Consider the following 18,863-nt stretch of genomic DNA (forward strand, 5'->3'; position numbering starts at 1 on the left):
ACAGTAAGTTTGATAAATTAATTCCTAAGATTGTGACTAAAAATATTAAAATAAGTTTAGTTTAAAAAAATAACGTACCTAAGTGAAATTCTTATTTCATTAAACTTTTTCTCATTTCGCATCTAAAAAGTATTGCATACTTAATAGTGCATAGTGCGGAAAAAACATAACAGATGGCGTTAGCAGTTGAAAATGTTTATCGAACGAATCAATATTTTTAAAGTTCACGACTAATTAAATTAACGTTTAGAATATTAATGATAACAATAATTTCAATTTTGTTATACTTCAATTGATACACTGTATCAGATCGAGAAAAAGGTTACTTTAAACTATTTCAGTATCGAACATAAAAACTATTCTATAAAATTAACGGTGATATTAAAAGTACTGGAATAATGAATAGACACGGTATAAACATTTTGAAATTATTATCGTTACAAAATTATCATGGTGTTCTACCGCCTAATTACTATCACAGAATCTCTGATAACGGCAATAACGGAGGCATTAAAAACGCTAACGAGTGCCGATGAGTAATGGCCGTAAAACAAAAACGACGTCATTAACATTTAATTATAACATAAACAGTCGCACGCCGATAGATTTTAATCATTCAGCGCGACGACAGCGCCCCTGGCGGCACAGCTGCGCCCGCGTCATTATTGTTGTATTTCCAATATTTTTCGCCATCTCATTACTCCGCGGTGACGCGCTAATCCGGCGGGAGCGCCTAATGGCGGTGATCACGTGTCCTGGCGCGTAACGTATTGAAATATGACGTATTGGATGTACCTCAGGGATTCAGCAAATAAACGAAAAAACAGATTATCGCCCGCGACGAGCAGGCGTCGCTATATATCTCCGCGCATGACAGCCGCGTGATAAATCAAGGCTGTGAGAAGAAATGCCAATAAATATCGCGCCGAATCCAATAATTACGAGGCAATGAGCCGGCCGGCCACAAATCAACGCGGACGAGCGCATACTAATGTCTTATCCTAATATCAGATTAAAAACATCAATACTTGTCAATAGAAGATGCCTCCCACGTAATTATAGCCAACAATATCCCGGGAGGCCGGCCCCGAATGGATTAACATATATCAACGTGGAATAATTGAAGGAATCGATTAAATGAAGAGTATTAATTGCTGATGCGCGGGCGCAGAGCGGCGATCCCATCGCGCGCTTTGATATGCGCCGGACAACGCGCTGTCCGAGCTCCGTCCGCGGCGAACATCCTCGACGAACCCACTGAATTTATCGACTCCGAATAAATTTAATGTTGTCGTTCCGAAATAAATAATATTTCATTAATGGCTTAACGTCACGCCACGCGTAAATTACGGATTATTTAAAAACTCGACGACAGAGACGTATCTGTTGGCGTTTCCGTTCATTAGTGTTAGATTTATCTATTTTTTTGTCTCAACATCCTACACTACATCATAATTTCAATGGGAAAGTATGTCGGATCAAAAGCGCTCTGTGTTGCCACTTAATCACCGTAGAGTTAATTTGTTTACTATTTTTCAAGATCTCAATGAGTCTAATAACATAACTTTCAATTTTTAATTAAGCACCGAGTGTTTAGCTGCGCGATTAACAGTTAATTCCCAATTTAAAAACCGAACAAACAAATGTATGTAAATTGCGCAACTCTATGTAAAGGCCGACGATAAGCGCGCAAAGTGTTCTGGTAGCCGTCCGTGCGAAATTGGACTTTGTTTTTTGTGGATAAGGCCGGGGAGGGTAGTGTTGCCAGTGGGAAAATTGGAGTGAAGTCGAAACAACGCGTTCAGAAACTGCTTACACGAATTAGCGCATCAGGGGGAGGGGGTCGGAATTAGAAAACTCCCTGCCATCGCGCACGTCATAAACTGGCTATTTACGATATGCCGGATTAGCCTGTTTGTCTGTATTGCATGCCTCAAGATATTGTTGGGCGCAATTTTGAGAAGTGGCTCCTCGCATTTGAATGTTCAACAAATTTGAGCGAACGAGTCTGATAAGAAATGATTTGGTGCAGAACGCAGTTCAACTTATATTAGGATTCGGTGGGAGCAAGGGCAAGATTGTAATCGATACTGGAACACTGGAACTTTGGACAGAATTGAAGTGGAATATAAAATAAAAATAAATGTGCACAAGATACAAATATTAATAAAGTCGAACTTATTCCAATAATCACTTAAAACTTTTGAGATTCTGGGGATTACGATTATTGGAAAAACAACGTTTGCTGCGCAGACATATTCCCTTCTCTTACAGGTACTGAGACAAGTGTCCTGTCATGGTCGTACCTGACGGAATGTCTGACTGATATTTGGTATAAATGATTTGTTATTCGTGCTACATATTATTGATCAAATTATTCAATGACATATTATTTTGTAAGAACACATTATAACCATAGCTGGGCATTAACTCGTTAATCCGTTAATCGTTAATTAACGAAGTTAACATTTCTATTAACGGATTAACTTTTAAGTTAACTTTAAAAAATGTTAACGGACTCGTTAACTTCCGTTAAATTATCCTAAGTCCGTTAATCGTTAATCCAGTACCTACTATTTACCAAAAAGATACAGCAGGCACGCTGAACAACGCGTTCTGACAAGTACGTTCGGACTTCCAGAACTTCCAGCAGAACCCAAAACAACAGTTTTTGTAACCAGAACGAAACGATATAAAAATGCTGTTTTTTTTTTAATTTATTTACAAGCTTTATATTGACTTCACTTGTTAGTAATGTGTGGGACAAATCTTGCAACTGAATTTAAGACCAGTTGTAGAAACCAGTACGATGAAAATGCAATGTTATGGTACCATTAAGCTGGTCTGATGATGGAGTCAGGAGGTGGCCATAGGAACTCCTAAATGAAACGGCGAATTTGGGTTCGTTGGATTTGTCTTTTCGAGCACTGTAATACTAGATGATGTCCAGGTAGGGTTGCCAGGTGTCCGGCTTTAGCCATGTTTGGCTTTTTACGGTCTTGTCCGGCCAAATATTGCCTTATCCGGCCTGTCCGGCTTTTTATTTGGCTGCCGCGCCAGGCGAAAGTCGAGCCCCAGAATAATATGGGGCGCACGCATCAGGATGGTTGGGCAACCGATGATGATTGTACTCACTCGTGAGCTTTGCACCCCCCTCCCCCCCTCACATGTCCGGCATTTAGGGTGAAATGTCCGACCAAATGAAGCACAAAGTCCGGCTTTTGTGTCTTTGGACCTGGCAACCCTATGTCCAGGGTCCTGATTATGGAGTCAGGAGGTGGCCATAGGAATTCCTAAACGAAACGGTGGAAACTTATCGACTTTGGATTTGTTGGATTTGTCTTTTCGAGCACTTTGGTGCTAAATTGTATTGTAATTAAACCAAGGCTCTGAGATTGAGATACTATAGACTAAGAGCTGGTGAACGCCGTAGGTCTGGCGTTCATGCATCATTTTATAAAAGCTGAAAGTTTGTCAGCGTATGCTCCCAATATAGGTTAGAATGTTGGTGGATTATAAGTTTGGGTCATCGTTGCTTTGGCAGCTATCCTAAAAAAACTGTCTGGCAAGGAGTTGGAACTGTCAAAACTGTGTGGCTGATGTCGAAACAACTTCTAATCATTGCCCAAATATTATACATAAAAATCAGATTTTATGGTAGTAACGTAAGTAGAATTACAATTGAATATACTTACAGAAAAAGCCACCGTAAAAGTTAGGCTTACGTTTACCATAAAAGCTGATTTTTATATAAAATATTAGGGCAATAATTAGAAGTAGTTTCCTCATCAGTCAGACAGTTTTGACAGTTCCAACTCCTTGCCAGACAGTTTTTTTAGGATAGCTGCTAAAGCCACGATGACCCAAACTTCATGATTCACCAACATTCTATCCTATATTGGGAACATACGCGGACAAACTTTCAGCTTGTATAAAATGACGTAGGTCTGGCGTTCACTAGCTCGGCCCAGCTACTACTAAAAAGTGTAAAATAAAATTATAATAATAAAATACTTTTTTAATAACAAGCTTTTATTCTGAAATGTAGTTGTTACTAAAACGAAAAAAATAATTGTATGCAAGATTCAAATAATTTCGAAAGCTTGTAGCGCAAACATAAAAGAGGAATAAATTCCGTGAGCGATACAAGCTTTCGAAATTATTTGAACCTTGCATACAATTACTTTTTTCGTTTTATTATCATGTGTTAACGGATTAACGATTAACGTTAACTTGCGTTAAATCTTGCTAAATGTAACGTTTTAACGTTTAACGAAGTTAACTTTTTTATTAACGGTTTAACGATTAACGAAGTTAACTATTTGATTAACGGTGCCCAGCTATGATTATAACTCAATGGTGAGAACTACTTATTTCAGTCAATGATTACGCACGTAATTTGTCCCAATAAAGTCAAAGATTTTCAGCACTTTTCGAAAAGTTATTATTTATTTACGAGTTAGTAACATCGATTTTTAAATTAGACAATGTGTGATAATTTAACAATTTCAAATCGTGTTACATTTATATTAAAAAAATATTTCAAAAAGAGCGTTTCCACATTTACGTGGCGCGAATTCCATCCAATCACTGAGAAAACAAAAAGCTCGCACCAATTTAATTTATATCCTTCCTTGCTCGTTGGATTCTTGGAAGTTCCAGTATTAAAAAAGGAAATAGCCGCATGAGATCATTTAAAGAAATTCACAATCAACAGTATCCTGTATCTACTCAAAGACTCTACCATTGTTTCTACAAAGTTCCTTTGCACAGATCGTGATATTCATAAGCTGCCCGACCTCCAGCGAAATAGGGCAAGGCTTCGGACGTTAGGAGCCGCCATTGTGCCCGCGCCCACCACGCGCTAATTTCTTAGCGCTCGCGCACCATGAATAATCGTCGCTCCAAAAGAAACCCAGCAAATCTCGCGATTACCATAAAAACCACCTAAACAGCCCGGAAGCGTCGCCGCTGCCTTCCTTCCGCAATATTTGTGAAAAAATTACACATTTCCGGCCGACATTTTGTCTAGAGGAGCGCCTGCGACCCGCAAAAAAGTAACAAACGTTAATTGCTCCGCTCGCAAAATAAAACTGTAATTAATGAAGCGAATTGTAAAAAGAAACTGTTATTGCCGGCCAGGTAAGCCGGGGCAAGTTTCAGAAGTTTCGTGGTGCACTGCATGATTCGTGACAGTCTCCAGACATCTGCTCCCGCCCGCGCGGCGGGGGTAAACATAGAATTTTATCGTGTCCATCATAAAGCATGGGGGTCGAGGGGGCGCATAAAAGTTTACAGGCATTCGGCTAATAAATCGTGTGAAATAAATAAGTGTTGAGTCGGTAGCCGGCATATTGATTCGTCATGTGCCGCCTTGGAGGGGCGCGGGCGGGCCGGGTGGCCATAAAGGTGCGTAATGGCCGCAGTAGGAAGACAGCGCAGTGGCGCGCATCGATTAGCGTTCGCCGACGTCGCGCGTGGCCGTCGGATCGCCGACGCACGCCGCCGACGCTCGCCGACACTTTCGTCGCCAAACAACACGTTAGCGATGTCCCATGTATAATTAAAGGCGGTAATTGTCTCCCAAAAAACTGCTGCCCATGCACCCCGACGGAGTTGCTGCTAATCCGCCGCTAGATGGCGTTAGTGGTCTTATACAGATCCATATTTTAACATACGACTTCCAAAATTGTGTTTCTTTATGTTTAAGTAGCACGATCTTAATATTTTTAGATTGATGGCGATTGCTTTTGTGTATATTACCTACCTACATAAAAATGTAAAAACGAAACTGTATCTTTGGATTCAATGAGTACCTACCTAAGTATTATTTCTATGATTCCAATGGCTTTAACATCAAATAGTTGCACTACCTAGGCACATAATAGTGTGTGTAAGTGCGATTACTTTTGAACTGCGTTTAAAAATAACGAAACTAGCTATTTAACTAGAGATGAAACGGATAGTTGTTTGGCCGGATACCGGATACCGGATATCCGGCGAGCTGCTAGGCCGGATAGCCGGATATCCGGCGGCCGGATAGTTGTCCCATTGTCATGTTGCATGTCGTAACGAGTTTAGCGCTGTACAGGTGCTTCGAAACGCGATCAGTAGGTCTAGTAGACTATACAAGTCACACTTTTTGAAAATCGAATTCGTTCGAATAGAATGATTTTGCCACTCGTCTAAGGGGCAGATCAATTCGGGCGATTCCGGTTGCCATCGTGAGTATGTGATTGAATAGCGAAAATTCAATTAGTTTACTTGCTGCGTAATCTGAATGAACTGCATTATACAGGGTGACTTTGAAATCGTTGGCATTCTTTTTAGGGTGAATATCCCAAGCACGTTTTTTACGCGGCGGAGCTGAGAATCGATGGGAGAAATGTAACTAGAGCGATGATTTTTTTTCTGTATATAGTTTAAACAGCGTTTTACACGATAGCAAAGTCTTCAGGACAATAGGTAGTTATTTTATGTACAAAAAAAATTTTCAAAGACCCAAAATCTAATTGCGGTGGCGTGTCCTAACTCTATTTCTACTCATAAATTGTGTAATTCCTTCTTTCTCGGGGATTCTAGTAATTTAAGAATAGTATAGCCATAAAATACATTAAATAAGACTTCCAAATGATATGAAAGAAATGTGATATTTCATAATTTAAGTGTTTTAAATAGCCTTTCAAAACTGTCCCACGAAAAAAAGCAATTACAGTGGCTCAATTTCGACACTCTCTTACATCTCCAAAGAATCTTTGAGAGACGTAGAGTTCTTTTTCCCTGCATCACACAGCTGTGTCCTCCTGATCGGGCTATAAAGACTTGCGACTTGTGGTATTGTTTTTCCAGCAGACCCGTAAATATTTGTATCAGCGGCACAGGAATACAAAATTTTTCAATTCCGGTGACAAGTGTATGAGTGAAAGCTACTTACTTAGATGCTAAACGATTCTTTAACATGATTAAAGTTTGGTGTTTTGTTGTATCTGCATACAGAAATTATTGATCAGAATTATAGTTTTCTTTATAATTTGAATTTTGTAACAGTTTTTCAATTCCGGTGGCGCAATTTCGGTGGCCTCGCCCGCTGTAACGAGGCTCAGGCGCCCGGGCGAGCTGGAGCGGCTGAGGCTGGTCGCCGAGGCGCCGAAGGCGCCGATGGCGGTCCAAAAAGCCGAAGCTGCGGAAGCAAGCGTGGGTGCCTGAGCCTCGTTACGCAAGGGCGGAAGGGCTGCACATCCCGCAGCGCCGGAGACGAGGAGATACCAATGCATGCTGCATGCTTAGTTTCATGCTGCATGCTCTCCATGCTTATCTACTCTATTAGATTATATATGATTTTTTTAAAGATACGAGTATGTCTGTTATAAAGTAAATTATTCTGAAGAACAACATTATGAGTTGAAGTATGTTCTTAGTAACAACATTATTAATTAAAACAATATGATCAATGCATGTTATGAAGAAAAAAGATCTGAAAATAAAAATTATGTATTTTAAATGGTTCTTGGTAGTAACAGTATTGATAAAAAAATTATGATTACTAACTGTTATGAGCTCCGATGGTAGTAATAAAAATGTATGAATAAAAAAAGTATGAAAAATAAAATTATGAAGAGAGATTATTATGAACACAAATCGGTAGTAAGACAAAGAATAGGCTTTAGAATTTTATGTGAGCCAATATAGAACCGATTTAGATACACCAAGGAATCTAAATTTTAGCTTTGAACGTCAACTCCCTGGCCACCCTGTATAAAACTGATGATTACATGAGCACACAAAATGCATAAAATATTTTTTAACAATATTGCCTTTCATCATCATCATCATCATAGTCCACTGCTGAACATATATATATTGCCTTTGTTACTTGAGAAATAAAATGTTGAGCAATTTCTGGAAATGCACATATAAAGCACAGTCTTATATTAAAAGGGTGCCAACGATTTCAAAGCGGGTGACTTTGAAATCGTATTAATTGAATAGTTATTTAACATTCTAATCAAGTAAGTCGCACTAATAATGGATTAGAAATGGATCAGACGTGCGGCCCTTCAAAAGGGCCTGATTGCACACACAATCTCATCATCGCTATTAATTAACGTTGTATAACACTAATAATAATTCTGCTTCGCAACAAAAGGTACTCATCAAATAGATAATTAAACCTCATACATTATGTGTAGTTTAAATTCACTGCAAGTATGGAGTCTAAGTGTAGCAGAAATGTTCAAGTCTCTCATTATTATTATTTCTTAACTTTAATTTACTTTCATAACCAACAATGTACTTATACAGTTGTTAATATTATTAAAATAGACTGCCAATATCGGGTTTAAGGTATTATTGTTTGAATAAATAGTGTCGGAAAAAACTTAAAAAATTGACCCTTAAAACACTTCAAATTTGGAAAGTCTTGAACTGCAAAAACTGAAGTCTCGACCTTGTCAGTTAATTAACCGACGCGACGTACCTAAGAATTATTATGTCCTCCTTGTATTAATTTTACTCAACAAAAAATTTATACAAACAACCTAAACTTCGCTTTTACAGAGAGGACTGTTGTATAACCTTCTGTTTCTCTGTGCATTGTGGGTATGTTCCTCTAGGTGGACCTACGATCTGGTGAAGATCGCGAAAAGTTCCTGAATGCGGGCAGCGCAGGACTCCATTTTCTTGGGTAAAAAAAGACTGGTCGTTGTGGAAATCGGGGGAGGACAGCTGTGGGCGTCTTTTGGCTGAAATGAACGAACGATTGTGGGTATGTATTTTATGGACGCATTATGTATTGGGTATAATGTATATAGGTAGGTACCACATAGGTACCATACGAGTAGTTCCCCCGCTCTCGCGTCCGCTCATGATCGTGAACAAGCCTCTCGTGACGGTTCTTACATTTAATATCAGGCTGTAAATTGCGCCATTCAGATTCAAATTATACCGACGTGGCAAGGAGCCGTACTGAAAAGGGGACTCCCCGTGTAATATTCGTAGGAATACTATTTTGCGTGTAAGGTCCCATTTTACGGCGATTCTTCTAAATTTTTGTTTGTTTGAGCGTATTTTTTGGCCTCTTGAAATTGGTAACTGTAGAATATAACAAGCTTTATGTAAGTTGAATCCAGTTACTTAAACTTGAAGGCCGGCAGAAGTATTTTTTAATCTCAGACCATTTTCAATAGGATTTGTCCCGCCATATGGTTATGCTAATGTGTTTCTTCAATAAATACTTCGACCGTGAAGCTTCGCCTACTGAAAGTAGAGGAAAGATACTATCATAAAATATCGAAATGTTATTAAATTTTAGTATTTTTTACCACTATAATACAATCAAATTCATGATTTAGGTGAGCGTGAACCCGTGGCGAGAACCGATCTTTTGACTATGTCCTGATTTAGTACACTGCCTGTCAGTTCTATCAGTCAGTAGGAACCTGTACATTTTTCAAGACGGTATTTTTAGATAATAGATTCGTTAGGGACTTCGCGCAATGCAAAATATTCAAAGATATTTATTTATAGATAGCAGAAAGTTACGTTTTCTCACCCTTTTACGAATAGATGAAATTCCACTCAGTTAATTCGAAGTCTGACAAAGGAATGTAATAACTTTCAAATTTCATCGAATACTTAGACTCGGTAACTATTTTTAATCTCGTCAACTTTAGACGTTCTTAACTCTTTCTTCGTTCGGCATCTTACCAATGTGATAGTAATAGCGATTCTACAGTAGGTACTGTATATTTTGTGTATTATGGCAAGTGAAATCAATCAATGCATTTCAATTAAAAATAAAATTAATTTGTATCGACATATGGTCAGAAATACGAGTTCACTGTTTTTTTCTTTCGTGCAGTTCGATCCTTAACACTACACGCAATACGGCATAAATAAAAAAAAAAACACTGTAAAATCTTTTTTACCAAAAAATGTAAATCGTTTTTTTTTCAGCTAGTCTTCGCAAAGTAACTACCACTCATATAAACGTGATTTAAAAATCGAACGCCGTTAATAATAAAAAATATATGGCGGCCAAATCTACTTATCTAGAATTGAAATCATTCGTCGTGTGGATCCGCAGATCCTCGAAGTAGGGATGTCTTGCTTATCATGTGATATTTTACGTGATTTTTCACGTGATACCGGAACGCAGGGAAAGTAACAACTGATACGGAGATAGATAAAGCCATGGACCTATAAAAAAAGTCGGACGGATTCTCATCAACAAAATACTGTGACATTAGGATACACCAGCTTGCCTGTACGTACAGGCCGGCACGCACACATTCACACCCTGTTACACCACTTCGAGTGCAAACTTCACACAGTTGACACATTTAAGNTTGCATGGTCATTCGTTCGTTTCAGCCAAATGACGTCCACTGCTGGACAAAGGCCTCCCCCTAGGTTTTCCATAATAAACGATCCTGCGCTGCCCGCATCCAAGCTCTTCCCGCGACCTTTACCTGATCGTCGGTCCACCTAGTAGGAGGCCTGCCCACGCTACGTCTTCCAGCCCGTTGTCGCCACTCGAGAACTTTCCTGCCCTAACGGCCATTGTCTCTACGAGCTATGTACCCCGCCCACTGGCACTTGATTTTAGCAATTCTGCGAGCTATGTCGGTTACTTTGGTTCTCCTGCGGATCTCATCATTTCTGATTCGATCACGCAGGGAAACTCCGAGCATAGCCCGCTCCATCGCCCTTTGGGTAACCGTGAGCCTTCTTATGAGGCCCATAGTAAGCGACCACTGATTTTATAAGCTCAGTTGTGATTTCATTATCTCCTGGTTCATACCTTGTTGTTTTTAATAGGGCATTCTAATCTCGCTCAAGCTTAAGTCTAGGATATCTTCGCTAAAGTGTCGGGATAATCTCGATCTTCAGCCTAATTACTAGTAGTGCTTCTTAATCTCTCCTAGCTGCTTAGGCATTTACCAAAATGGTTCTGCTATCCTCATTATTCATGTTGGTATATTCAATTTGGTCCTCGCAAATACATACTTACGATTTATTACAAAAAATCATCTCTATAATACACTTTGTATCAGCGTGAGGACTTGGATAGCTATTTATACATCGATACTAAGCAGAATCTTAAAAACAGATGAGAATAGTTCTGAAACAGCTAAAATTTCCCTAGTCTCGTAGGTTGCAATCTATTCTGCCATTCGAGCTGAAAATTCGTGGGATTTTGGAGCTGAATTGGCACTGGTCGTGGCTTAGACTTCATCAGTCGACATCTTTTGAGCATCTTTTATTCGGCATTCTTCTATTTCGGTGATCACTTCTTCTTCTTCCTCGGTCCCTCACTGATGAGGATCGCGACCGCAGATAGTGTTCCTCCATAGACTACGGTCATAAGCTGTGTGGTGATCAGAGAATGCACATGTGATTAAATTGCCTGTTCGTCTAAAAATGATTACTACATTTTGATTTTTGCAGTACTATTAGGGTGCAGCTCAGTACGCTTTTACAGTTCTGGCATGTTTTGCTAGGCCTTCTCTCTCCATGAAGCTGGCTGGATTTAGTCCTCCGTTTCTTAATTGTACTACTTTCATTTAACTCACAAATATGTAATGTGTTAGTTCAGTAGCTGGTATAGATCTAGAAATATCTTCATACTTAATCTCCAGTTCGCATGGTCTTTAGCGAATAATTAGTTGCGTAATTCTGAGTGTAGGATAGGTATGATACCATCATGAAAACTTGGCTAGCCTGGACCAACATTTTTACTTATGGAAGATAAACCTAACACCAACCTGGGGCAGTTGGTCGCCCTCCCGGGACTAGAGTTGGTTTCTGGGTTTGAGGGTCATGTATGATGTCTTTGTGATGAGTCTAGAATAACGGGGCTGTTGGCGGCTAGAGCCAGAAAGTTTTGGATTTGTTCTCTATGGAGGGATTTTGCCGTTATCACCATGCTTAGCAGGCTGGTTGGTAGTTCCAGTATGGTAGTATACCTGGAAAGATGCTGCAGCCCACCCTCCAGTATTTTGATTGCTTAGTCGGCTCTTACGACTCACATGGGAAGATCTGATGCTTTTTTAGGGTCACAACACAGGCCTGAATATTGTTTTTAATTATAAACATCTTTACTGGATAATAATACTTACTTGATTACAAATAAATAAGTAATTTGAGACAATCATCCATAACATTCCGAATTCCGCTGTATAAATAAATTTCGGTGGATTGGTTCTTAATTCCGGTGGCTCAAATACAATTTCGGTGGCTCTTGAGAATTTCAAATTAACATATCTCGAGAAGTATTCATAATATTTTGATCTCTACCATATCATTGAATAATACAAGTTATTTACTATTATTTCTGCCACAAAAAAGTTTTGGAAAGTGGAAATTAAAATTCGCCACCGGAATTAGGCAAAAATCGAGTTTGTTGATATTCACCCTTTAAAATAAGACTCTACTCATGATTCCCCAAATATGAGTCATATGAAATGAATTAAAATTTCAATATTTGAAATCTTGTACAGACGACAGCACATCAATCTTCATTGTGGCATCTTATTTCAATGTATTAAGTATTATTTTGCAACAAATTGTATAGGATGATGTGCTGTTGACTGTACAATAGTTTTAAACTCTTTTTAAGAGCACACTAATACAAATACATAGTTAAAATAATGACAAAAAATCTCATTGGAGTTGTCTCATATTTGGGGAATGCACCATGTATCATGAGTAGTCCAACGATTTCAAAGTCACCCTGTATGTCATCAGACCATCAGTGAAAAAAAAGATCGCCTATTTTATTTGGCAATATTTCGACATTAAAATATATGTATTTACTATTTATGTATTCGTCATTAGAGTGAATAGCTCAGAAAAGAAATTAGTTTTTGAAAGGCCTTAATATGGCTTTTTTGTAACATTTTGGACTTTAGATAAAAACCGTCATTATTATAAGCCATTTTATTGATATTTGACTCAAAGATTAATGTGTTTCATTTTATTATAGGAAATTTTCGTAGTTTTTTTAATATCCGGTATCCGGCCGGATAGTGAGCTACTATCCGGTATCCGGCCGGATAGTAAATTTAGGCCGGATATCCGGCCTACCAGATAGTTGCCGGATATCCGTTTCATCTCTATATTTAACCATTCACATTGACTTAAAGTCCAATAAAATATTTTATTTGATGCCGTTTCACGTTTCCGAGTGCCTTTAAACGACATTTATAATGCATTCATTACTGGTGTTAAAATAAAAACTGTCCTTATGTCTCTCAGAGGATATTTTAAAAGAATTTATAGACGTTTAAGTAGCCAAGTGTCGGTCGACGATCGCGAAATGTGATCTCTGGCATCGGATTAATCGTCGCATTTGTCGAATTGGTACCACATCGATCGATACCGAGAATTGGTACCACATCTCGTTAATTAATCGTTTAAAGTTAATTACTCCAAGTACACTCGCGATACGGCCGGTGCATCGCGGCCGACATATTGCCTGCTCGGACGTTGATTAAAATCTCTCACTACATTCACACAAAGCCTTACTTTGATATATGTGTAAATCTTATGAAACGTCCGCTGCGACCCAACGACCCAACTCGTCGCTCAGCCGAATACCACCCTTAACCTGCGCCTGATTGAGTTGCAACTGGCGTGACGGAAAACGCAGACCTGCCTACCACCTGTCAAGTGATATATTGGCTTTAAATAACATATCTTATTTATGTTGAATCGGAAACAAAATGTATAAAAAGATTTTATTATAAATAATCGAGCGAGCCGAGTGGGAGGATAACTAAATTTGTACGCAGCCTTGTATTACAAGTTATTGTTTGTCCGTGCGTACGCGTCTCCGTTGCTAGGCAGCTGCAGATAAATTGAGCGAGATAGTGTTTCTTTCTCTGGTTAATAAGNCTAATAAGCCGATTGTGCGCGCGCGCAGCGAGGATTCAAATGGCTGCCGTGATGGAGATTTCTGCGAGGTTATTCTGTCATTGAACGAAATGTTCACTATTAAACCCTGTTTTGATACTAGTACCAGATACATATTATTATATTGAAAAAGTTGAAGATGATATAGTACATTGCATGTTAAAGCTGTCCCAAGCCCAACTTCCATCGCATCTGTAGAATACTTGTTCAACAAGGTGTAGAATAATCTTCTGACTCAGGGATACTCTGACTGAACTGAGATTTCTTTGGTATCAATCTATGTAGGTACCTATTTGCATTTGTAGAAAAGCTATAAATTGACTGACACCCAATATAAAAAAGCTTTCAAAAATCCGTCGAAAGCAAATGAAGAGAGTCTAGCTCCGAATAGGAAGTGGGAGCCATATATCGGAATAAAAATAATAAACAAGCCGAACGAATGTCCACTTGTCGACCCACCAACATGAATTTAAAACGTGCCGTTTAAACGTCGATATATTATTTGGTCCTTTTTCGACGTGCACACCGCAAGCTATTAAAACCGTTCATAATTCAACGGAGATCGGACGCGGAGTCTATGACAATCTCAGCGAAGGCGTTTCAGCCCATAAATTTTTATTCCCTAAATAAAAATAATAAAATAAACAAAATGGCGGCCCCGCCGGAAACATTTGTCCTACCACGTCACGGATAATCCGGGGACACTTGATTTATTATTAATTAGCCCGCATTTATTCTAACGAATTTATTCTAAATTTTAATCCACCTGTATATTTGTGAGACTCACTCTGTGGACGGTACAAATCAGGCATCCAAACAGGCAATAATAATATTGTCAAATTGAATAATAACAAATTAATACTAATTAACGTTAACTAAAAAAGTTTCAAATTTTAAATCACATCTTCAAAAACTTTTTTAAACGGAGAATTTCGTGTTGTGAACTTCTTAATTTGAGGTATATTTTTTTAACAGTTTTATTTACGTCAAAGAGTCAGAGTTTTTATTAGTCCATCTACACAATTTCTGCCAGTTTGAGTCTCAAAGTCTAGGATTACTTTTTTTTTTATCTTGAACAAACAAAAGAAAACAAAAACTAAACGAAAACATCGCATCCTCTTTGAACGATTTTTTCTCATCGCTCCGTTGTCAATTGCAATATTCAAAATTGGATGAGCAGTGAAAGTTTTTTCCCATCTCGTGGATGTTTTTGTGCCATAACTGCCATAGAAGCACGCAGTTGCATCTATTATGCAATCGGCCGTAAATCTGTCACGCGGGACAGACGTAATCTGTCCTTTATGACGAGTGATGCATTACCCTCATTGTTTGTACCTACTCATAAATTTTAATTCTTTTAGCTTAAAATGTACCGTTGCGGGCTGCATTGTTTTCGGCTCGGCTGGGGCGATAAATTTTTAAAGTTATAATGGGATATCATTTGAGGAATTAGTGCTTTGTTCATTGTTTCAAGTTTTTCATTGTTACTAAACCACTTTACTGGAAACCCTTGATTCAATCAGATTTGGATAAGTCTTGTCGAAAAACAAAAAAAAAACACGTAGTAGGTAGGTACCTAAAAAGTTTGGAAAAACATCAAAATAAATTGAAATTCGCAAAAAAAGTACGGTCAACAGCGAAACTCAGGTGTGTGTAATAAATAAAATAAATTCAATCGTGCGGGATTTAGAAGAATTTTGAAAATGGAACGTTTTAATTCGAGACGGGTGCGGGGCGGGGAGGGCGGTGCGTGGAGTAACGGCCACGCACGCCATAAATCTGTCACGGGCGGCCCCCGGCGACGACTTGGACCGTCCGCACCGCATCAACGTTTTTCTACGTATCTATTTATATTTTATTGCTTTTACTAAATGCTGGACGCAACAAGCAAGGCTTAAGTGCATCGTAAGTTTGGTAGGATTAAAAATAATTTGAATGTCATTATCACATGAGAGTTAACATATTATTTAGATAAGAACTTGAAAGAAGCTAGTAAGTTGGTAGAAGTTCTAGTTGAAGCTAGATTGATAGGTGAATTAGAAACTGAGACGAAAGAAGAAAACCTGTCATTTTTATGTTCTCGCTGGCAATTTTTAATTTTATAANTTTAATTTTATAAAACTATTATAAAGAGTTACCTACATACCATTTGGCACATAGATAGACTGAATATTTAACCTGCATCAGAAAATCATAAAAATCATCCAGATATGTGTGATGACATCTGTATTAAAAAAAAACAAAATAAAGATCTACCGAATAAATTGTCCAAGTAAAAAATCCATTCCAATCAGTTTTCTGCCGACGCTACCCAAGGAGGCCGCAGTGGATCAACAGCAGAGAACTGATGAAGAGGGACTGAGTGTACCGAGGTCGGAGGGAGTTCGCAGCTGCAGTGACCCATTTATGAAGGGCAGCATTCAGTGTGGCCATGAGATGTAACTTGAAATTGTTCCATCAACGACGAATGGAACAGAGGAAAAAAAGTATTAACTTCATACATTTTGCATTTTGGAGATTTTAATGTGAAATATAAAGGCTGAAGCAGCTGAAGGCTCTTTACTACCCCACGTTTGTCTGGTGAAGCTACAAAAGTAAGTAGTTTACGCCTATCCTACTTAATATTATAAATGCGAAAGTTTGTGTCTGGATGTTTGTTACTCTTTCACGCAAAAACTACTGAACGGATTAAACGGTTAAAACTTTACAGTATTATTATTTGTAACCCAGATTAACATATAGGCTATAATTTATGCGAATCTGTGGAACTAAATTTCACGCGGGTGAAGGCGCGGGCAAAAGCTAATGTAATATGAAATTGTTCTATCAACCACAATGGAACAGAGGATAAAAAGTAGATAAGTATTAACTTCATACATATTGCATTAGTGTGAAATTTAAAGGCTGAAGGCTCTTTACTACCCCACGGGCCACGTTTGTCTGGTGAAGCTACAGAAGTAAGTATCTACTTAACACCTATTGACAATAAAATAAAAACATAAACAATGTCTATAATTCCGAAAGAATCATGCAACCGATGTTTGCTTGGCACATGAGGCTTTTTAGATTTCAAATACAAATACAAATACAAAATCATTTATTGTGAATCATAGGTAAAATGGTGAAATGTTACATTAGGTAGTATCACTATGTTCCGCTCAAAGAGCATACATTTGTAGGTTTTATATCAATAAGTTTCTAAAAACATGTTTCTAACCCCTAAAATGAATAATTATGAAATCCTTAAATAGTGTAAATAATATAGAAAGGTAAGCTAACAGTAGAAAAAGACAGCATCTTAAAAGTTCATAAAAAGACTTTCAACAAATCTGAACATTTTGTAACTCAAAACATTTTGCAGTGTTTAAAAATACAGTAACCCCAGACTAGACGTAACAAAAAGGTCGTGTTAATACTAAAACTGTATGTTTGAGATCCAGGCAAAATACATCGTAGAATGATAAAGTGTCTATTGTGCCCTAACAAAACAAATGAATCAATAAATAAGAGAGATTTCAAAAACTTCCAGTCCATTACTGAGCCGCGTATTTACGAGCCGCGCCGGGTTCGTGGTTCGACGCCATAAAATAAACTACGTTTTATCTAAAATTTTCGACAATTCCAAACTAACCTTCAATTATCGCGAATGACATACGTCTAGCGATCGCAGTTAACAAACTCCGCCTCTCCACGCGGCGCCATCTGTCGGCGAGCGGGCGACAACTGCACCTGTCAAACAAAATCACTTTGAGGTTATGTTCAATAAATAAAACTTTTTCCTTGTTTGGAAGTCCTCGCAAGTCTTATCACTGTTAGAATAAGATCCAAAGATTTATCATGCAACGATTTTTCAGAAAATTCTATCGTATAATGGACTTTGCACAAATCAAAACAATGCAAGAAAGTACAGACTCGTTGTTGACAAAAACATCGTGAATTAGTCAACTTATAGCGTAGCACAAAGCAAATAAATTACAGAAAGCACTCTAATTAATTGTTATAATCGAATCGTGATGCAGAAAATAACTTACCAGTCGTCAGTAATCGGATAATGAATAAAAATAGGAGCACTAAACGGTTGTGACTCAGCTCGCCTGCTGCACTACAGAGCGAGCGTTTCCGAATCCAGCCGAGTGATGTCGAGGCCCGGCCCTCGGGTCCGCCCCCGGCGTTTGACGGACATCGCGGCAGACGCGCGAAACGCGCCGAATGTTTTGTACGCGGCGCGCGAATATCAAACGCTCGGAATGCGAGCGATACGATTCCAAATTCGAATCTCGAAGTAAACTCGAGACTGTATGTGGGTATGCCTTTGCCAAATAAAGAGGTAATTAAAATGTTGACTATTTTTATGACAGTTCACCGTCGTTGAGCAAACAAACATGACCGTGCGTGTTGTTGTTGCAAAAGAAAATATATTTTGTAAGCGTATTTGTATTGAATGATGCGTGCTTGTGGTGTATTTTGAGAAGTAAATAAATTATTGAAAATAAAAGGTGGATGACGCGGCCTAACCGGTCGGCAGCGGATTTAAATCGGCGCGCAGGTAAGTCGGACAATGCCCATCCAGACGCCGATGCGTTTAATTAAACATTGCAAATAAAACAAAATCATAAAGGCTATCGACTTCTGGCTGATAGGCATTATTGTAAGTCGAATAACCTTTTAGATATTCCAACACTTTGATAAACTTTTTTATTTTATAAATCCTCTTTATTGTGTTGAAATTTATACGTCCCTGCGTATTTTATTTTGAAATTAGAATGCAGTTTTCCTTGTTTCTTTGAACTCCACGTTGTACGCCGTTTTCCGATAGATGGCGCTAGCGGTTCTCAAAGTTGCTGTGTTGAATGTAAACTTGATGTTTAGGGAAGTCTATAAAGTTTTTATAGAAGTGCAATATTATTAAGACAATATAAGCCGCTAACAATTATTTAAGCTTATTCAAA

At 38.4% G+C, this 18,863-nt stretch overlaps 1 protein-coding gene across 1 annotated transcript in view; it reads right to left on the minus strand.

The window, feature by feature from the left end:
- LOC114357916 (zinc finger protein 729) overlaps positions 1-18,471 on the minus strand; it is a 49,366-nt gene extending 30,895 nt beyond the window's left edge. The window contains exons 1-2 of the mRNA XM_028311719.1: positions 17,946-18,471; positions 17,546-17,643 (exon numbers count right to left, since the gene is read on the minus strand). The gene's annotated coding sequence lies outside the window, so the exon portion shown is untranslated. The remainder of the gene's footprint in view (positions 1-17,545; positions 17,644-17,945) is intronic.
- Positions 18,472-18,863: the final 392 nt, after the last annotated feature.

This window comes from Ostrinia furnacalis, unplaced genomic scaffold (genome assembly GCF_004193835.3).
Source record: "Ostrinia furnacalis isolate ACB-3 unplaced genomic scaffold, ASM419383v2 OfSCF3544, whole genome shotgun sequence".
NCBI lineage: Eukaryota > Metazoa > Arthropoda > Insecta > Lepidoptera > Crambidae > Ostrinia > Ostrinia furnacalis.